Raw genomic sequence first — 20,888 nt, 5'->3', positions numbered from 1 at the left:
AGAAATCTCCCAGTGGGCACACTTGCTTTGGGGACATTGAGGGTTCTTAGGGATGGGGGCATGTCATGGTGGCTGCACTAAAGGGTGGTCACATTTATTATGTGGAGGGGCATGTCATATTGGCTGCACTACAGGGTGGCCACACTTATGATTGAGGAAGCATTTCATAGTGGCTGCACTAGTTACAGGGGATGGTTCACATGTTAGTTATTATTAAAAGGAAGGGCTTAACCCTTTCCTGTCAGCCTGATTTGTCCTAAACGTGAACACTTTTTTGTCCTGGAATAGGTGCCACCAGTACATGTAGCAAGATATGGTAGAGCCAGTATAGGTAGCAGGTATAGGTGCCCCAGTATAGGTAGCAGGTATAGGTGCCCCAATATAGGTAGCAGGTATAGGTGCCCCAGTATAGGTAGCAGGTATAGGTGCCCCAATATAGGTAGCAGGTATAGGTACCCCCAGTATAGATAGCAGGTATAGTTGCCCCAGTATAAGTAGTAAGTATACTGTACAGTCCTGGCCAAAAGTTTTGAGACTGTCAAAAATATTAGTTTTCTCAAAGTTTGCCGCTAAACTGCTTTTAGATCTTTGTTTCAGTTGTTTATGTGATGTACTGAAATATAATTATAAGCACTTCATACGTTTCAAAGGCTTTTATTGACAATTACATAAGATTTATGCAAAGAGTCAGTATTTGCAGTGTGGGCCCTTCTTTTTCAGGACCTCTGCAATTCGACTGGGCATGCTCTCAATCAACTTCTGGGCCAAATCCTGACTGATAGCAATCCATTCTTTCATAATCACCTCTTTGAGTTTCTCAGAATTTGTTGGTTTTTGTTTGTCCACCTGCCTCTTGAGGAATGACCACAAGTTCTCAATGGGATTAAGATCTGGGGAGTTTCCAGGCCATGGACCCAAAATTTCAACGTTTTGGTCCCCGAGCCACTTAGTTATCACTTTAGCCTTATGACACGGTGCTCCATCGTGCTGGAAAATGCATTGTTCTTCACCAAACTGTTGTTGGATTGTTGGAAGAAGTTGCTGTTGGAGGTCGTTTTGGTACCATTCTTTATTTATGGCTGTGTTTTTTGGCAAAATTGTGAGTGAGCCCACTCCCTTGGATGAGAAGCAACCCCACACATGAATGGTCTCAGGATGCTTTACTGTTGGCATGACACAAGACTGATGGTAGCGCTCACATTTTCTTCTCCTGACAAGCCTTTTTTCCAGATGTCCCAAACAATCGGAAAGGGGCTTCATCAGAGAATATGACTTTGCCCCAGTCCTCAGCAGGCCATTCACCATACTTTTCTGCAGAAGATTAATCTGTCCCTGATGTTTTTTGGGAGAGCTTCTTTGCTGCCCTTCTTGATACCAGGCCATCTTCCAAAAGTCTTCGCCTCACTGTGCATGCAGATGCGCTCATACCTGCCTGCTGTCATTCCTGAGCAATCTCTGCACTGGTTGCACTCCGATCCCACAGCTGAATCCTCTTTAGGAGACAATATTGGCGCTTACTGGACTTTCTTGGATGCCCTGAAGCCTTCTTAACAGGAATTGAACTTCTTTCCTTGAAGTTCTTGCTGATCCTATAAATTGTTGATTTAGGTGCAATCTTAGTAGCCACAATATCCTTGCCTGTGAAGCCATTTTTATGCATCGCAATGATGGCTGCATGCGTTTCTTTGCTGGTCACTGTGGTTAACAATGGAAGATCAATGATTTCAAGCATCACCCTCCTTTTAACATGTCAAGTCTGCCATTCTAACCCAATCAGCTTGACATAATGATCTCCAGCCTTGTGCTCATCAACATTCTCACCTGAGTTAACAAGACGATTACTGAAATGATCTCAGCAGGTCCTTTAATGACAGCAATGAAATGCAGTGGAAATGTTTTTTGGGGGGATTCAGTTAATTTTCATGGCAAAGACAGACTATGCAGTTCATCTGAACACTCTTCATAACATTCTGGAGTATATGCAAATTTCTATTATAAAAACTTAAGCACCAACTTTTGTAATTTCCAATATTTTTGACAGTCTCAAAACTTTTGGCCAGGACTGTAATTACACTTCGACCGCTACTCCAGGCGGAGGAGGGGGGCCCATGTGAAGGGAGAGAGGAATAATGTCAGCCCCCCCCCTTCTTCCCCGGGACCAAAATGCCAAATAACATACTAGGTACGTTGTTGGCAAGTTAGAGCCTTTTCTAGCCACAACGTACCTAGTACGTGCTTGGCAGGGAAAGAGTTAACCTTCCTGGCGGTAAGCCCGAGCTGAGCTCGGGCTTTGCCGCCGGAAGGCACCGCTCAGGCCCCGCTGGGCCGATTTGCATAATTTTTTTGCTAGCTGCGTGCAGTGCCCGATCGCCGCCACTACCCGCCGATCCGCTGCTATTCGTCGCGCTGCAGCCGCCCCCCCCCCCAGACCCCGTGCGCTGCCTGGCCAATCAGTGCCAGGCAGCGCTATGGGGTGGATCGGAATCCCCTTTGACGTCACGACGTCGATGACGTCGGTGACGTCATCCCGCCCCATCGCCATGACGACGGGGGAAGCCCTCCAGGAGATCCCGTTCTTTGAACCAGATCTCCGATCGCCGGAGGCGATCGGAGGGGCTGGGGGGATGCCGCTGAGCAGCGCTTATCATGTAGCGAGACTTTGTCTCGCTACATGAAAAAAAAAAATTAAAAAAAAAAAAAGATTTGCTGCCCCCTGGCGGATTTTTAGCAAACCGCCAGGAGGGTTAATGTTGAGCTCATTTGCTATACTGGAGGGAAGACATAATATACAAAAAAGTTAAAGAATATTATGTATCGACATAACTGAACATATTATTAAATAAAGTAATTCACGCGCTAAAGATATTTTCATTTTTTTAAGCCACACTGGTCCTTTGGAAATAAGCAGTGCAATCATTTTGTGTTTAGGCACAGCAATTAGCACATTACATATACAGTATATTTACATCAGACCTAAAAGAGGGACAAGTAAAGGTGGCTCTAATGGTCCAATTTCTAGCGGAAAATAATTTGATCGGATGTGATTGGTTGTAAATAATCTCCACTGATGGGCACAATCGATTATGAACAATTCCCGCAAAAGTTCGTTTCGCGCGAACTTTTGAGAACCGCAATAGACTTCAATGGGGAGGCGAACTTTGAAAACTAGAAACATTTATGCTGGCCACAAAAGTGATGGAAAAGATGTTTCAAGGGGTCTAACACCTTGAGGGGGGCATGGCGGAGTGGGATACACGCCAAAAGTCCCTGGGAAAAATCCGGATTGGATGCAAAGCAGCGTTTTAAGTGCAGAAATCACATTGAATGCTAAATTGCAGGCCTAAAGTGCTTTAAAACATCTTGCATGTGTATACATCAATCAGGGAGTGTAATTAGAGTACTGCTTCACACGGACACACCAAACTCACTGTGTAACGCACCACAAACAGCTGTTTGCCTAGTGACGGCCGCGCTGGACTGGTGCGCACCATGGCCAGAGTGCAGGCCGTGGCGGTTTTCAAGCCCATATGGTCGCCGGGCTGTGTTAGCTCAATAATAGAACAACAGTGACTGTCCAGCTGATCAAATTTGGTCTGTCCAAAATGAAGCAACGACCTTATTATCTTTGGTGTGCCACCCCCCGAGACACTCATATAGCCGGCGGTCATTGCTTCATTGTGATACGCAAGCCCCTTCACCGCGGCAAGGTAATGATCATGAAGGGCAATGGGCACATGTACATGCCCTTTGTTTTGTTGCTGCAGTGCAGCCAGAAAAATTAGGCAGGCATGTACACACACCAGAAAAATTAGTATAGTGGCAAAATTCAGGAATCCGCCTGGAGTCCTGGACCCTGTTGGTGGTAGCGGAGAAGGCAAACGGCCTGCAGGCAGAGATGCTGTGTGGGGAGCGACTTAGTCTTGGGGCAGGCAGCCAGTCACACGGCGTGCAGGCAGAGATGCTGTGTGTGGGGACTGACTAAGTCTTCGGGCGGGCAGTAGCCCTCCGGGATCCATGTCTCATTCATTTTGATAAAGGTAAGGTACTGAACACTTGAGACTTAGGCGACTTCTCTTCTCAGTGAAAATGCCTCCAGCTGCGCTGAAGGTCCTTTCTGACAGGACGCTTGAGGCAGGGCAAGACAGATGTTGGTTGGCAAATTGGGACAGCTCTGGCCACAGGCCAAGCCTGCGCACCCAGTAGTCCAAGGGTTCATCACTGCTCACAGTGTCTACATCCACACTTAAGGCCAGGTAGTCGGCTACCTGCCGGTCCAGGCATTGGTGGAGGGTGGATCCGGAAGCGTTAAGGCGAGCCGTTTGACTAAAGAATGTCCACATGTCTGACATCACCATGAGAACACTGGAGTGTCCTGTCCTTGCCTGCGTGGACATGGGCGAAGGATTACTGGCAGTGTTACCTTTATTGCATTGTACTGTGACATCACCCTTAAACGCATTGTAAAGCATAGTTGCCAGCTTGTTCTACATGTGCTGCATCCTTTCTACCTTCTGGTGAGTTGGTAACATGTCCGGCACTTTGTGCCTATACCGAGGGTCTAGTAGTGTGGCCATCTAGTACAGCTCATTCCCCTTGAGTTTTTTAATACGGGGGTCCCTCAACAGGCTGGACAGCATGAAAGATGACATCTGCACAAAGTTGGATGTAGACGTACTATCCATCTCCTCTTGCTCTTCCTCAGTGATGTCAGGTAAGTCCTCCTCCTCCCCCCAGCCACGAACAATACCACGGGAAATTCAAGCAGCACAAGCCCCCTGCGACGCCTACTGTGGTTGTTCTTCTGCCGCCGCCTCCTCCTCCTCCAAAGAAACACCTTCCTCGTCATCCGAGTCTGACTCCTCTTCCCCACACAAGATTCCTCCTCCTCCCCCTCTGTGCTGCCGCAGGTGTTGAGGAAACATCTGATTCTGATGTAAATTGCTCCCACAACTGTTCCTGCCGTAACTGTTCCTCTTAACACTCCTCCACAGCTTGATCCACCACTCTACGCATGGCACGCTCCAGGAAGTAAACGTACGGGATCACGTCACTGATGGTGCCTTCACTGCGACTCACCAGGTTGGTCACCTCCTCAAACGGCCGCAGGAGCCTGCATGCATTTCGCATCAGTGTCCAGTTCAGGGGCCAGAGCATCCCCATCTCCCCAGATTGTGTCCTTCTACTGTAATTGTACAGGTACTGGGTGACAGCTTTCTCTTGTTCTAGCAGGCGAAAGAACATGACCAGGGTCGAATTCCAGCGAGTCAGGCTATCACATATCAAGCGTCTCACCGGCAAGTTGTTTCTTCGCTGAATGTCCGCAAAGCGTGCCATGGCCGTGTAAGACCGCCTGAAATGCCCACACAACTTCCTGGCCTGCTTCAGGACGTCCTCTAAGCCTAGGTACTTTGACACACATCTTTGAATGACTGGATTCAGCACATGTGCCATGCAAGACATGTCTAATATGGCGTGACACCGTCGTACCTGGCATGCAGCATAGGCCCTGGGGAGATGGGGCTGTATAGCTGGAGAGGAGATCACAGCACCAGTACAGTTGAAGTGCCACTCAGCCAAGGAGGAGGACAGTGAAGAGGATGTAGCAGGAGCAGAGGAGGTGGCAGGAGGCCTGCCTGCAAGCCGTGGAGGTGTCACAAGTTAGTCCGCTGCACAACCACGTACTCCCTGTTTGCCATCGGTCACCAGGTTGACCCAATGGGCTGTGTAAGTAATGTACCTGCCCTGACCGTGCTTGGCAGACCAGGCATCCGTGGTCAGGTGGACCCTTGACCCAACGCTGTGAGCCAGAGATGACACCACTTGCCTCTCAACTTCACGGTGCAGTTTGGGTATCGCCTTAAAATAATAATAAATAATTGCAGCCTGGTATCTTCCACTGCAGTATCCCAATAGCCACAAATTTACGGAAGGCCTCAGAGTCCACCAGCTTTTATGGTAACAGCTGGCGAGCTAACATTTCCGCCACACCAGCTGTCAGACGCCGGGCAAGGGGGTGACTGGCAGAAATTGGCTTCTTCCGGTCAAAGATTTTTTTCATGGACACCTGGCTGCTGTGGGCAGAGGAGCAGGAACTGCTCAAGGTGAGAGGTCAAGTGGAGGAAGGTGGCTGTAAAGGTGCAAGGGAGAAAGCGGCTGAAGATGCTGCACCTGAAGGAGGAAGAGGAGAAGGAGGGTGGCTTTTCTTTTGTGTGCTGCTTTTGCTCAGGTGCTCTTCCCATTGCAGTTTGTGCCTTTTCTCCATGTGCCTTCGTAAGGCACTTGTCCCTACGTGAGTGTTGGCCTTTCCACGGCTCAATTTTTGGAGGCAGAGAGAACAGATGGCATTGCTCGGATCTGAGCTGAGGAATTTTTTTATGTGTCTGCACACATTAAGAAATTTCCAAACCTCTGAGCCCCCCTGGGGTGATGGCACTATGGTGGCATCAGCAGTTGACGTTGAAGGGCATGTTGGCTGGCTGTACATAGGTGGCGATACATGGTGCCGGACACTGCCACCAGCTGTTTCTGATGACGAGCTCCCCCTGCTTCTTTCAGGAACTCATCTCCTCCTACTCCTCTCTGACTCCCCCTCTGAACTGTCCCCTTGGTCTTCTTGTCCATTAGGAACCCATGTGGAATCCTTATCATTATAATCATCCTGCCCAGCTTCGCTTGCCTCAGACACCTCCAAAACTGCACCAACAGCAGGTACTTCATCCTCCTCCTCCTCACACATTACGTCCATAGTGTCGCCGCCTAACTCAGACATACAGTATGAGGTGGTGTAACTTTCTTAGTACCTTCATCTGGTTGTAACAATAATGGCCGTGAATCAGTTAATTCCCCACCAATTTACTCCTGAGAAGTGTCAAATGCAACGGATGTGGTGCTTGTAGTAGCGCTGGTGGCTGCGGAAGTTGAGGTGTTCTGTGTTAGTCAACCATGTCCGTTCTTGTCTCTGCAGGTAAAATTGAGATCAGGACTCCTGATAATAGTTACACAAATCTGTACACTGCCTACTTTTTATTGGAAGAAGAAGACTATAACTTAAATTAATGATCTGCTTTATTAGTGTGCCATTTCTGTTTGTATGTTATTTTATCTGGCAACAAATTTACTGTAAAAGTAAGATAGTTAAGGGCTACACCAAACATTTTCAAGTAGCTTGTTCTCTAATTGTATGCACTCATGTACGTACTTATCCATACTTTAATTTTACCTATATTCTTTTCCTTTCATTTTAGAGGTGCTTGTCAGTTGGTTCTGGATCATTAGCGAGATTTTTTAAACGGACAATCTTGGGAGTTGATGGGATGTGCCATCTTCTGAGCACTGTACTTTGGGACAGGGTCACACAAAATCACATCAACACGCCCTCGCACAGACCTGCCGGGTGGCCTTCCTCTGGGTCTGCCACTACCTCTGCCTGTTTTGTCCATTGTGTCCATATCGGAGGGTGAGGGGGGGGGGATGAAGTGAAAGGTATGCACTGATTTGACTAATACAATGTGCAGTCACACAGGTGCAGTTAACAGGTATGCACGGAGTGGTATATCACACTGTGTGCACTCACGTAGGTAGGTGAACACAACAGGTGCAGTGATGAGGTGGGTGCACTGAATACAACAGGTAGGTATATGCAGTGATGGGTATTACAATGTGCACCTGTGACACACAGACAGGTACCGGACAGGCACAATGACACTGCGTGCGCTCAACTCACGTAGGTAGGTGGGTGGGTGCACTGTGCACAACAGGTAGGTAGGTATATGCAGTGATGGGTATTACAATGTGCACCTGTCACACACAGACAGGTAGCACAGTGACACTGCATGCGCTCAACTCACGTATGTAGGTGGGTGCACTGTGAACAACAGGTAGGTAGTTATATGCAATGATGGGTATTACAATGTGCACCTGTCACACACAGACAGGTCGCAGACAGGCACAGTGACACTGCATGCACTCAACGCACGTAGGTAGGTGGGTGCACTGTGAACAACAGGTAGGTAGGTATATGCAGTGATGGGTATTACAATGTGCACCTGTCACACACAGACAGGTCGCAGACAGGCACAGTGACACTGCATGCACTCAACGCACGTAGGTAGGTGGGTGCACTGTGAACAACAGGTAGGTAGGTATATGCAGTGATGGGTATTACAATGTGCACCTATCACACACAGACAGGTAGCGGACAGCCACAGTGACACTGCGTGCGCTCAACTCACGTAGGTAGGTGGTTGGGTGCACTGTGAACAACAGGTAGGTAGGTATATGCATTAATGGGTATTACAATGTGCTCCTATCTCACACACACTGAATGTGCTGGGCCTGCCAGTGGCACACACACAGTATGAATTATCAAGGCTGTCTATGCAACACAAGTGTCAGTGGGGGACACAGAAAAAAAAACAGATCACAAGAACAAGATTCGCTCTCAAAAGAGCTGTTGTGGGGTGCTATTTTAGCAATAAGAATCAGCAAGGAGCAAGCTAACAAGCCTACAAGAGCCTAACTAATCTTTCCATATGAGAGTCTGCAGCAGCAGCAGCTGTCCCTTCTCTATTTACTGCAGGCACACAAGTGAGTAAAATGGCAGGCGATGCCTGCCTTTTATAAGGGGGGGAGTGGCTCCAGGAGGGAGGGTAGCCTGATTGGCTATAATGTGCCTGTTGACCGTGGTGTAGAGGGTCAAAGTTGACCCTAATGGTGCATTATGGGGGCGAACCGAACTTCCGCAAAAGTTTGTGGTTCTCCGCGATCGCGAACCCCTGGAATTTCGTCGGCGAACCATTCGGGCCATCTCTACTGAGTTGATGGTGTAGAGAATGATGTATTACGATATTTCACTTACGGTCAGAATTAGCTGATCTTTAAATGATTTTTCGCTAGTAATTGAATCATTAGTGGACACGAACATGCAGAGGGATTTGGTTTAGTTCTGAAAGAGTTAAGGAAAGGTTTCAACTGGCCTGCCATGCCTATTTTCGAAACGGACGCGGCACATGTGTTGATGCTAATGTGCATCCAAATCAATATAGCTGTGCCATGCAGGCTTATAGGGATTCAGATGCATTCTGCCAAAACTGCCCGCCGGCGACGTGAGCGGGAGCAAGGACACACGCGGCCAGGGCAGCGACCTGCGACATTAAAGTCGCAAAAAAGCAGAAGAGAGCTGGGACGGGAGACCGGAGGATCATTTTGTCCCAGCACGGGTACAGGAGGTCTGCAGGGGGCTGTTAGAAGCCCCAGGTAAGTTAACTTAGCGGTAACCCTGAGTCAGGCTCGGGACAGAAATCAGCAGCTTAGAGTGGTAACCCCGAGCGGCATCCATGGGAGATGTGTAATGCGCAGGTCATCCCCAGATCTATCTAGCGGTATGATTTTTAGGGTCTTAAAGCTTGAGAAAAAATTGCACCACTTTTAGACAATTCAATCTGGAAGTAATCATACTGCTAGAGAGGTTAAGCTCTATTTTTTTCACCTTTACAGCACCCCTTTAACTCACCACAAAAGCTGTGCATTGAACCCAGTGATGTATACTAGCACCTGTCAGACAAGGTCAAACGTGAGCATTTTAATGAGATACCTGGAAAGTGTGTGGGATTCTCAGGAAGACTATAGATTCCTTTCACATCAGCTGCTGTTAATAATAGTTCTTGCGAAAGATAAACTGTGAGTCAGCCTGTAACATGATAATGTCATGGCACTACTATGGTGAGTTTCCATTACCACAGTACCAGCACATGTATTTATGCACACTTTTCTGTGTAAACAGTCTTAACTTGTGTAGTAATGAGCATGTTACTAAATCATGTTTATGCTATGCATTATCAGGGCAGTAATCATGCAACTACATATATGACAAGTTCATGCAACTACATATATGACAAGTCTCATGTGACATTGGTGATAGATTTTATCTATCACATATGTCACATGATGACAAGTCATGTTTAATTTGGTAATAGATTTTTTCAAACATACTGGCAACAGGATAGGGGTTGTGGGGAGGCGCCCAGGATGTAGGTACTAGGTGAATATTAAAACGTGATAAAAACAAGGCTTCTTACCTCTATTGAAGACTCACTAGGTTGGATACAGGGAGTCTTTATTAAAAAACAGTTATATTGTTGACAACACAATTTCACGGGACCAAGCCCGCTTCCTCAGGTCAACAGAAAACAGAAAACCTTTTGTTGAGTCATGTGGTTGCGCGGGCACCATTGGAAAAATAGTGGCAACAGCTTTTCAAAGTGTTACTGTCGGACATAAAATAAAAAATCAGTATTCAATCAATATTTTATCTGGTAAACCAGTAATAAGGATGCTAACCAGGCAATCCAAAAGTTAAAAATCATTATTAGTTTTCTTGTAGTAAATAGTCATTCCCCAGCTTACCTGACTCTTATTTGGTACATTGCCGCACAAAAGAAGTTGCAGGGCATGCTGGGTTGTCTTTCTTTGCTTCTTTACTTTCCTTTCAGACGTAAAGAAAACCAGACACGTACTAAAAAAAAGTTTTATACTTACCTGGGGCTTCCTCCAACCTCATGCCCGCAGATCACTCCCACGCCACCATCCTCACTCTTTTCCGGCTCCGATACCGGGTCCCATAAGTTCTGTCGGTCGCAGCCAGTCTGCGCAAGAAAAGTGCGCCCTCTACTTATCTCTGATGCAATGCATACACAATCAGGCAGAGGAGAGCAAGGGAGGAAATTACATCAGGATGGGCTTCAAGATAGACAACGTTAAAATGGAGAATCCTAAGGGTTTTCTCTTTTGTTTTACTATAGAAGAAAACACTAAAATCAAAATGTGGACAGTGCAATACATATATTATGTAAGTAGAGCAAGTATGTATCTACTTACATATGTCGTTTTTTTCTGAGATAGTATGGCTGACAGCTCCTCTTTAAAGCCATCCTAGGTACAGTATATAAAACACATTTTCAGTTATAAATCTGAAACAGATCAGTTTAAAGTCCATGTTTTTTTCCTGGTGTGCAGTAGGCAATCTGTTGCTTTTTATCTATGCATATACTCCTTCATTAGCTGATGTCAATTAATTAGGGCTCAAACCCACTAGAAGCCTTTTCTCAGCGCTAGTGATTTGACAAAGCTCTTGCTAATGCAATGCTATGGGTCATTATTATAAAATCACATCGCTCCTGCACAGTGAAGCGGACCCGACTGGGATTCGCTATTTCCGCCTGATCCAGAGCCGAGAGCCGCTACTGCGCCTGCGCTGGAGCCAGGGAAGGTAAATATTGCAGTCTCCTGCGCCACAGTCTGACATATTGTTGGCTGTGGCTTCGGAGGGACCCAGCAAGACCACCGTAGGATGGAGGAGAACGGGGGAAGCCTCAATAGGATCCAGAGGTAAGTAACCCCCAGGGGCACTTTTTTTTTATCACAGTCTCTTTAAAGAACAATGCACCAGCCATTTCTTGAAACATGACTTCCAGAGCTTCAGACTGCAGTCTTCTCACACAGCTCTAAATGTTTGAATACTATGGTGCCAACCAGGGTGTTTCTAGCCAGCTTTTTGTTGAGTGTGATTATTCAATAAATAAAAAAACAAAACAAATAAGGACATAGTTATAACATTAACCACTTCACCACTAAGGGGTTTTTACCGTCTTACCCTTATCAGAGCAATTTTCACCTATCAGCACTCCTCCCTACAATGCTGTCTCGGAGGACTACAGACAATTCCTTTGACTGCATGCTTGGTTTGTGCACTGACATGAACTGTCAAGTGTGGGACCTTATACAGTGGCTTGCAAAAGTATTTGGCCCCCTTGAAGTTTTCCACATTTTGTCACATTACTGCCACAAACATGAATCAATTTTATTGGAATTTCACATGAAAGACCAATACAAAGTGGTGTACACATGAGAAGTGGAAGGAAAATCATACATGATTCCAAACATTTTTTACAAATAAATAACTGCAAAGTGGGGTGTGCGTAATTATTCAGCCCCCTTTGGTCTGAGTGTAGTCAGTTGCCCATAGCCATTGCCTGATGAGAGCTAATGACTAAATAGAGTGCACCTGTGTGTAATCTAATGTCAGTACAAATACAGCTGCTCTGTGACGGCCTCAGAGGTTGTCTAAGTGAATATTGGGAGCAACAACACCATGTCCAAAGTCCAAAGAACACACCAGACAGGTCAGGGATAAAGTTATTGAGAAATTTAAAGCAGGCTTAGGCTACTAAAAGATTTCCAAAGCCTTGAACATCCCACGGAGCACTGTTCAAGCGAACAGTGTACCATTGTACAATCTCACAATAGGTGTAAAAACAAATGCCACAATTAATGGTATAAGTCAGTGATCTGTAAACTTGGCTCTCCAGCTGTTAAGGAGCTACAAGTTCCACAATGCATTGCAGGAGTCTGACAGCCACAGTCATGATTCATAAAGGCAAATGCATTGTGGGACTTGTAGTTCCTTCACAGCTGGAGAGCCAATTTTGCAGATTATACATGTTTACTTTGCAGACAAGCCACAATTTGTAAAACAATTAATTCTGACCTGCAAAAAAATGTTGTAGAGAACAGATAAATAAAAACAGCTGGAGAAATTATGAGCATTACTATCCGAAAGCAGATCATTAAGACTGTCTATATAGTTCTTCTTTCATTATCTACTGACTATGAAAGGCCCAGTGCACACCAAAAACCTCTAGCAGATCTGCAAAATGCTAGAGGTTTTTGAAGCAGATTTTCAGAGGGATTCTAGGCATGTTTAGAGACATTTTCTAAACATGCCTAGAATTTTTGGTGCGTTTTTGTGTAGCAGATTACAAATATTGTTACAGTAAAGCTGTTACTGAACAGGCTCTGTAACAAAACAGCCCGGAAAACTGCTCTGATCTAGCGGTTTTCAGAGCGGTTTTCCACTTTCCTATACTTTAACATTGAGGCAGAAACGCCTCAGAAATCTAAAAAAAATGCTACAGCCCCCGAGTTTGCATTTGTGGAAAAAACTAAGCACTCTGGTGTGCACCATCCCATTCACTTTCATTAGCCAAGCGGTTTTCCCCTTGCAAGCGTTTTAAAAAACGCTCCAGAACCGCTCTGGTGTGCACCAGCCCAAACAGAGGAATAGGGTACAAGGTTTGATGGGTTTCTACCATGGTACCCATGAATTGCTATGCTTTCCGATGGATTCTCTGTTCACTTCTATGGAAAATCGATCAGAAATCAGATCAGAGCTGTCGGAAATAATTGATCTGACAGTAAATCTGGCAGAAAATTGTATCGTGTGTACCTAGCATTAACTTTATTTTATTGGGTTAACATTTTACTATTCTGTATGCTAAGACGATATTTCCATTGTTTCATAAGGCCCCTTGCATACTTGCAGACTGCATCGCACCGCGTTTGGTTTCCCTCCGCATTTCGCAATGGCAAAGCAAGTCTATGGAGTTTTGCACATTCATGCAGTGCTACGAGGTGTGGCGGAAGTCGACACAATCCCGACGCAAAGTCCTAAGCCTACAGCACGGATTATGCAAATTAGCGATGTAGTAAGTGCAGGAGTGCAGAGCGAAGGCGCGCATGCATAGACTGACAGGAAGCCCAGTGACGTACTTTCTACCCAGTAGGGAGTATGTCACTAGCTGGGAAGCAGCAATATGCATATGACCTTGTCACCGCACCATGGCGCAGGGTCATATGTAGGCTGATTTCTGTGGTGCAGGAGATATGTTTGAACTGGGATCCCTGGGCATTGTCGTCTAATAGGACCATGCAAAACTATAAGTATTTAAAGGACACCTGAACTGTGAGGGATATAGAGGCTGCCATACATATTTCCTTTTACCCAATACTAGCTGCCTGGTACCCTGCTGATCTATTTGGCTGTAGAGGGTAGACACGTAGGGTGGCACTAAATGCCCTTGTGGGCAGACCCAAGGCGGTAGCAGGAGTTAGAAGCTGTGCCTCCGGATCAAACAGCATACAATGTGGTAACAGGAGAAACAAAAATAGAAATCCGGGCACCAGCCAGCAGGATATGCTGCACACAACACCTTTAATACATCCCCAAGATTCCTAGGCTTTTGCAATAATCTGTCAGGAATCTTGGGGATGTATAGAAGGTGTTGTGTGCAGCATATCCTGCTGTCTGGTGCCCGGATTTCTATTTTTGTTTCTCCTGTTACCACATGATCTATTTGGCTGCAGTAGTATCTGGATCACACACCTGAAACAAGCATGGCATGTGGCTAATCTAGTCAGACTTCAATCAGAAACATCTGATCTGCATGTCTGCTCATCTATAGCTAAAAGTAGTAAGGGGCCCATACACCTAACGTTTTTCCCACAGATATACAGCAGAACAGAAAGAGGTGAAGCCAGCCATGGGGGGGGGGGGGGGGGGGGGGTCAGTTCGCGGCAGCACTACTACAGATTGTGATCGGTTTCATGCTGAAATTGATTCCAATCTGTTTGCAGTAAAGGCAGCCATACGATCCCTCTCTGATCAGATCCTCTAGATTGTAAGCCTTTGGGCAGGGTCCTCCTCCTTTTGTGTCCTACCTGATCATGCTCCTCCATTACTGTGCACCCATGCTATGCATTTGAGTGAACCTAACTTGCCTAATCTCCATGCTCCCATCCAGTGACTGACTAAGCATTACCTTATGCTCATACTGTGCTGTGTGATCTGGTTTTCTTGTATTCCTGTATTGTCATATTGCTGTATGTCACCCCTAAATATTGTCTGTAACCTAAACTAATGTCCAGTGCTGCGCAATATGTTGGCGCTTTATAAATCCAATAAATAAATAAATAATAAATCTATCTGTCGGTCGATCTGATGGCAAATCGACCAGTGTATGGCCACCTTTAGAGGCAGAAGATCAGGAGGACAGACAGTCAATATGCATTGTTTAAAAGGAAATAATTATGTCATCCTCCATATCCCTTTCAGTTTGGTGTCCTTTAAAGCCAATATTCCTTGATATCTTGACTAGTTGAGATTATGTTGAGGTTTGATATTAAGCGCTACACAGTCCTGCTTCTGAAGGAGGAAAAACCTCTCTTTCATACGAGTTCTTTTATATTGCCAATATGGTTCTCACCGCCACCACACCAAATATTGGAAAGGGACTCACCCTCTTCTAAGACCCCCAGTTAGGTCTTAGTCTCGCCTTGGGGTTATTCCCAGGTCACCCCCGACCTTATCGATCTGTATCTTTAGTGGGCTAGGCCAATCCTTGATGTTTATCCAATAATGCTGATATGTTACCTCCAAACAAAAAATCTCACATAGCGTAATACTGTATGGTTTCTAAAAGCCTTAAAAATTTATTGCACTTACAAGATTTGTTTATATACATTTGCGCATCTCAATTGCTCTGTGTGTAGTTCAGATTATGTGATTGCAAAAGCCAGAGAAAAATCTGCTTAGCTGTACTAAAGTAATGTAAATTATTTAATGAAAATAGATAAATAATAATACTTTTACAGCGCTTTTCTCCCTGGGGACTCAAAGCAATGTGACCCTGTGTTCTGCAGTCTCACAGGATTGGGAAGAGGTGGGTTTCTAGCCTTTTCTTGCTTTCCAGAGAATGAGCATCTCACACTGCTTGTGGAGGTGAGTTCCATAGAGTAGGGGCTGCATAGGAAAAGTCCTGTGTGCCAAATATAGCCTAGGATGGTTGAGGCAGATAACATAGGGCCCTGCTCTCTTTGCTGCTATGAATTAATGCAGAGCTGGTATGAGCCGGTCCTACGAGGGCCGAGGTCCTCACACATTTTTGATACAGCTCAAATGAATTGATGTGTCTGAATCAGGAAAGGTGTGGTCCATCAGGTAGAACACATTCCTTTCTTTCTCAGTCCATCCTAAACTCTGGCATGTGTTGTATATATTCCTTAAAAATGGTCACACATGATAGTGGTGTTACAAGTTATACGATAAAAGAGTGCGGATAATTCTCAAGTCCTTTCATAAATCAGCTATGAATTGCTATGAATTGCTGCTATTAATTATTGCTCTATACTACTAGTGTATGGTCCTTAAAAAATGGTCACACTTGATAGTATTCTGGTGTCAGCTTATATGATGAAAGGGTGGAAATAATTCTTCATTTTGTATTTTAGAAATCAGCAATAAATTGTTGCTATGAATCATTGTAGAGCAATAATTGTTGCAAATATTTTTTGAAAGATTGGGGATAATTCTCCAGTTATTTTATACCATGAATTGCTGCTATGAACTATTGCTCTATATCAACTTTAACAGACTGACAGTAGCATAGGGTTACCCACATAGATGAGATTTAGATTAGATTAGGGCTACCCTTGTACATGTACACAACTACAGGGGTTATTGGTGAACACCACACTAATCAGAGCAGGTAATGTAGTAATAATGCTATTAGGGGGACTAGCACCATACAGAGTAAGCTAGAGTAGTATAGTGTAGGACCCAGCCTAAAAGAGTCTACCATGAACTGTTGGCTGGGCTTATGATCCCATTGGCCAAAAAGTTATACTTTTTGCCAGCTGGATTAAAGAAGGGACTCTTAATTCTTGGATCACCAATAATAATTACCCTAAAGTGTCAAATCACAGCTCCATTCACTTGAAAAATGGTCACACTCAGTGGCGTATCTAGACGGGTGCAGGCATGGCCCATGCCATGGGCGCCATGCCTTACTCCATATCACCACGCCACCCGCTGCGCTGTCTGCCTCCCACCCTTACCGATGCTGTCTGAGCCCACCCCCCTTCTCCCCCTCCCAGTCACAGTACCAGACCTCAGATCATCGGCAACAGCAGAGACAGAGAGGGTGCATATGCTACCTGCACCCAGTATACTCTAAATGTGTAAGTGACGTCATTGGTCACTGCCTAAATTTAGAGTACTCTAGGTAGCGTGTGCACCCTCTCTGTCTCTGCTGTTTCGCTGATCTGAGGTCTGGTACTTGAATGAAGAGGATGCTCGGGCAGAAGTGGTGGCAATGATCTGAGAACTGGTGATCTGAGGTCTGTAATGGCACCCTGCCCCAGCAAGCCAGCACCCTGCCTCAGCCAGCCAGCACCCCGCCCCAGCCAGCAGCAAGCCAGCACCCTGCCCCAGCCAGCCAGCCAGCACCCTGCCAAAGCCAGTTGCAAGCCAGCACCCGGCCCCATCCAGCCAGCACCCTGCCACAGCCAGCTAGCACTCTGCCCCAGCCTGCACCCAACCCCAGTCTGCACCCTGTCCCAGCCTGCATCCTGTCCCACCCTGCACCCTTTCCCCAGCAAGCACCTTGCACCCAGCCCGCGACACAAAGCCAGCAATTGGGGAACAGCTATGGCTATCTAATATCTAGGGGTCTTGTATTTGTATAATTGGGAATAGTCCTTTCAAACAGAAGGGAAAAAAGGTTTTCGGCCCACAAAGGGTAGTCCATAACACCCATTACCATGGCCGGCCTTTGATATGAGCGACCGCTCAGGGCGCCGGCTTCCAGGGGGGCGCATGTGATGTGCATTCAACTGACCCTGGCCGCATTTCTACCATTTGGCTGCGGCTGCGGGCTCCGCGTCCATCTGTGGCTGCTGCGAGTGGTAGCTCCGCCCCCTAGTGCCACTGGGGGGGGGGGGGGTGATGGGGTGAAGACTGCAGGAACCTGCTGCTGCCTCTTGCTGAGTCTGTGAGCCGTGTGGCCAGTAGCACCGCCCCTCGCTCACAGCGATGTCTGCTCTGTGCACTAATCAGAGAGAGACCTGCTTGTCACTCCTGACTCCTGGCCAGCTTCTGTCCCCAGCTACAAGCAGCAAAGTAATCTTCTGCAGCTGCCTCCCGGTTTGGAAAGTAGGGGGGGGGGGGGGCCTATACACGCTAAATGGGGGTCTGCTTGTATACTATACACTATTTATCTACCTAGCTATATACACTAAAAGGGGGATCTGTTTATATATACTAAAGGGGGGGGGGGGAGCTGCCTATATACACTAAAGGGGGGATCTGCCTATATATACTAAAGGGGGGATCTTTCCTATATATGCTAAAGGGGGATCTGCCTACATACAATAAAGGGGGGGGGGGGGAATCTGCCTATATACACACTAAAGGGGACGGGTGGGATCTGCTTAAATACATTAAAAGGGGATCTGACTATATAAACTAAAGGGGATGATCTGCCTATATACACTAAAGGGGGATCTGCATATGCATATATATATATATATATATATATATATATATATATATATATATATATATATATATATATACTGTATGTATATATATATATATATATATTAAAGGTGCGATCTGCCTCTATAAACTAAAGGGGGGGAATCTGTCTATATATACTAAAAGAGGGATCTGCCTATATACACAAAGGCCTAGTGAACACCAAAAACCGCTAGCAGATCCGCAAAATGCTAGTAGATTTTGAAACGCTTTTTCTTCTTTTTCTGTAGCGTTTCAGCTAGCATTTTGCGGTTTTGTTAAGCGTTTTTGGGTACTTATCCGTTAGCCGGGCGCATCCGGCAGGTGGCGCTGTTGTAGCGAATTTCATTCATGCTTAGTTAACGTAGTGCTGTGTGAATGGAAGCGCCGCAGGTGGCGCTAATTACATTGATACGGCCCATAACAATAACAGTGTTAATGGGAACTAATATGTATTTCAAGTGGCCGGAACTGTTACTTAATGCAATTAAAATGAAGGCGGCGGCAATGTAACAGATGAAGCCGCCGCCTTCGTCTTCTTCTCCCCCTTTGCCCTCCTCTGGCTTTTATACAATGCTGGCAGCTGGGGGGGACATGCGTCTCCCCCCAGAGTCGTTCGTCGCAAGAAAACAAACAGGATTCCCTTCCGCGACGAACGACTCTGGGGGGAGACGCATGTCCCCGCAGGCTGCCAGCATTGTATAGAAGCCAGAGGAGGGCAAAGTGGGAGAAGAAGACGAAGAACAGACGAAGGCGGCGGCTTCATCTGTTAAATTGCCGCCGCCTTCATTTTAATTGCATTAAGTAACAGTTCCGGCCACTTGAAATACATATTAGTTCCCATTAACACTGTTATTGTTATGTGCCGTATCAATGTAATTAGCGCCACCTGCGGCGCTTCCATTCACACAGCACTACGTTAACTAAGCATGAATGAAATTCGCTACAACAGCGCCACCTGCCGGATGCGCCCGGCTAACGGATAAGTACCCGTTTTTGGTGTAGTAGATTTCATGTATTGTTACAGTAAAGCTGTTACTGAACAGCTACTGTAACAAAAAACGCCTGGCAAACCGCTCTGAAGTGCCGTTTTTCAGAGCGGTTTGCGCTTTTCCTATACTTAACATTGAGGCAGAAACGCAGCCGCAATCCAAAATCTGCAGCAGCCCGGGAGTATGCGTTTCTGCAAAACGCCTCCCGCTCTGGTGTGCACCAGCCCATTGAAATACATTACCCAAGCGGATCCGCACCCGCAAGTGGATCGCAAACCGCAGCCGAACCGCTCTGGTGTGCACTAGGCCTAAAATGGGGAATCTGCCTATATACACTAAGGCTTCTTGCACACCAAGACGTTGTGTTAGGTGGCACGTTAAGGTCGCATAACGTGCACCTAACACAACGTATGGTGCTGCAAAAGCCGACGGTAGAGTGAGCCGCGTTAGGCTGCTCGATGCCCATAATATCTCCCAGAGTGGCGCTGATTGGCCAGCGGGACCACGTGATGCGGAGCGAGACACTCCGCATCACGTGGTCCCGCCGGCCAATCAGCGCCCGCCAGTGCAGTGAATATTAAGTAGCCATGTGCGCGGCTACTGTAGCTGGCTCTCCCCGCCTCCTCCGCCCCCCACTGCGCATGTGCAAACAGTCTAACGCGGCTATAGCCGCTCCAACGCCGTAGCATGCTGCACTTTGCACAGGACGTGCAGCGTTACATGTAACGCAACGTGGGCTGTGTGAACAGCCCACTTGTGTTACATTGCTGTGCGTTGGGGGAGCGTTACAGGCGCACTAACGTGCGCCTGTAACGTCTTGGTGTGCAAGCAGCCTTAAGGGGATCTTGCACATGGGCGTGCGTGCGCAAAGAAGATAAATGGGGGGGCACCAAAATCTGGTTACGCCCAGCGCGCTGTGAAACCTGCCCATTACCTAATATCTAGGGGCACATCTTGCTACCTAATACTAATAAATATGGGCACATGGCTACTTAAGTTTTTTATCTGGGGAACATGGCTACTTAATTTATGTATGCAGGGTGGACTTGGCTACTTAATTGTTTTATCTTTACCACCTGCCTATTTAATTTGTTTATTGTGAGGCGCCTGGTTACTTAATTTTTTAATCTGGAGGTGTGTGACTACTTAATTATTTTATCTGGATGACTGTGGCTTTATTTTTTTTGGGAGGCCTGTGACTACTTGATGAATTATCTGGTGGCATGTGTCTACGTGAGTCTTTCATTCTGGAGGCAAGGAACTATTTGATTCTATTATCTGAAAGCATGTGATCACTTTATTATTTTATCTGCAAGCATGTGTCAACTAATATTATTAAGAGCCCCTTTTCCACTGGAGCGGAAACCGCTCAGAATCCGCAGAGTTTCCCCGCAGGCAAATCGCGTGGGGAAACTCTGCCATAGGAAACGATGGCGCCGCCGGCCGAATCGCTTACCCTAGCGATACGGCCGGCACTGGCCACAGATTCTGCGCGTGAGGCTGCGAATCCCATAGCCGTGTATGGCATGGCTTCTGGGATTCGCCTGCGATCCCGCACACCTGGAAGTGCCGCCGCGTTTCACTGAGGCGTACGGCAACAAGTGGAAACGGGCCATAAAGGTTGGTGATAATTCTCCAGTACTTTCATAAATCAGCTATGAATTGCTGCTATTCATTATTGCTCTATACTAGTATATGGTCCTGAAATA

The 20,888-nt window shown here is 46.4% G+C and overlaps 1 protein-coding gene across 1 annotated transcript in view; it reads left to right on the top strand.

The window, feature by feature from the left end:
• Positions 1 to 20,888, top strand: part of LOC137571601 (transmembrane protease serine 11G-like) — a 49,350-nt gene that overhangs the window by 962 nt on the left and 27,500 nt on the right. The window lies entirely within an intron of this gene.

The sequence above is a fragment of the Hyperolius riggenbachi genome, chromosome 1 (genome assembly GCF_040937935.1).
Source record: "Hyperolius riggenbachi isolate aHypRig1 chromosome 1, aHypRig1.pri, whole genome shotgun sequence".
NCBI classification, from domain to species: domain Eukaryota; kingdom Metazoa; phylum Chordata; class Amphibia; order Anura; family Hyperoliidae; genus Hyperolius; species Hyperolius riggenbachi.
The sequence above is the reverse complement of the archived record's forward strand: the minus strand, read 5'-3'. Positions and strand labels throughout refer to the sequence as shown.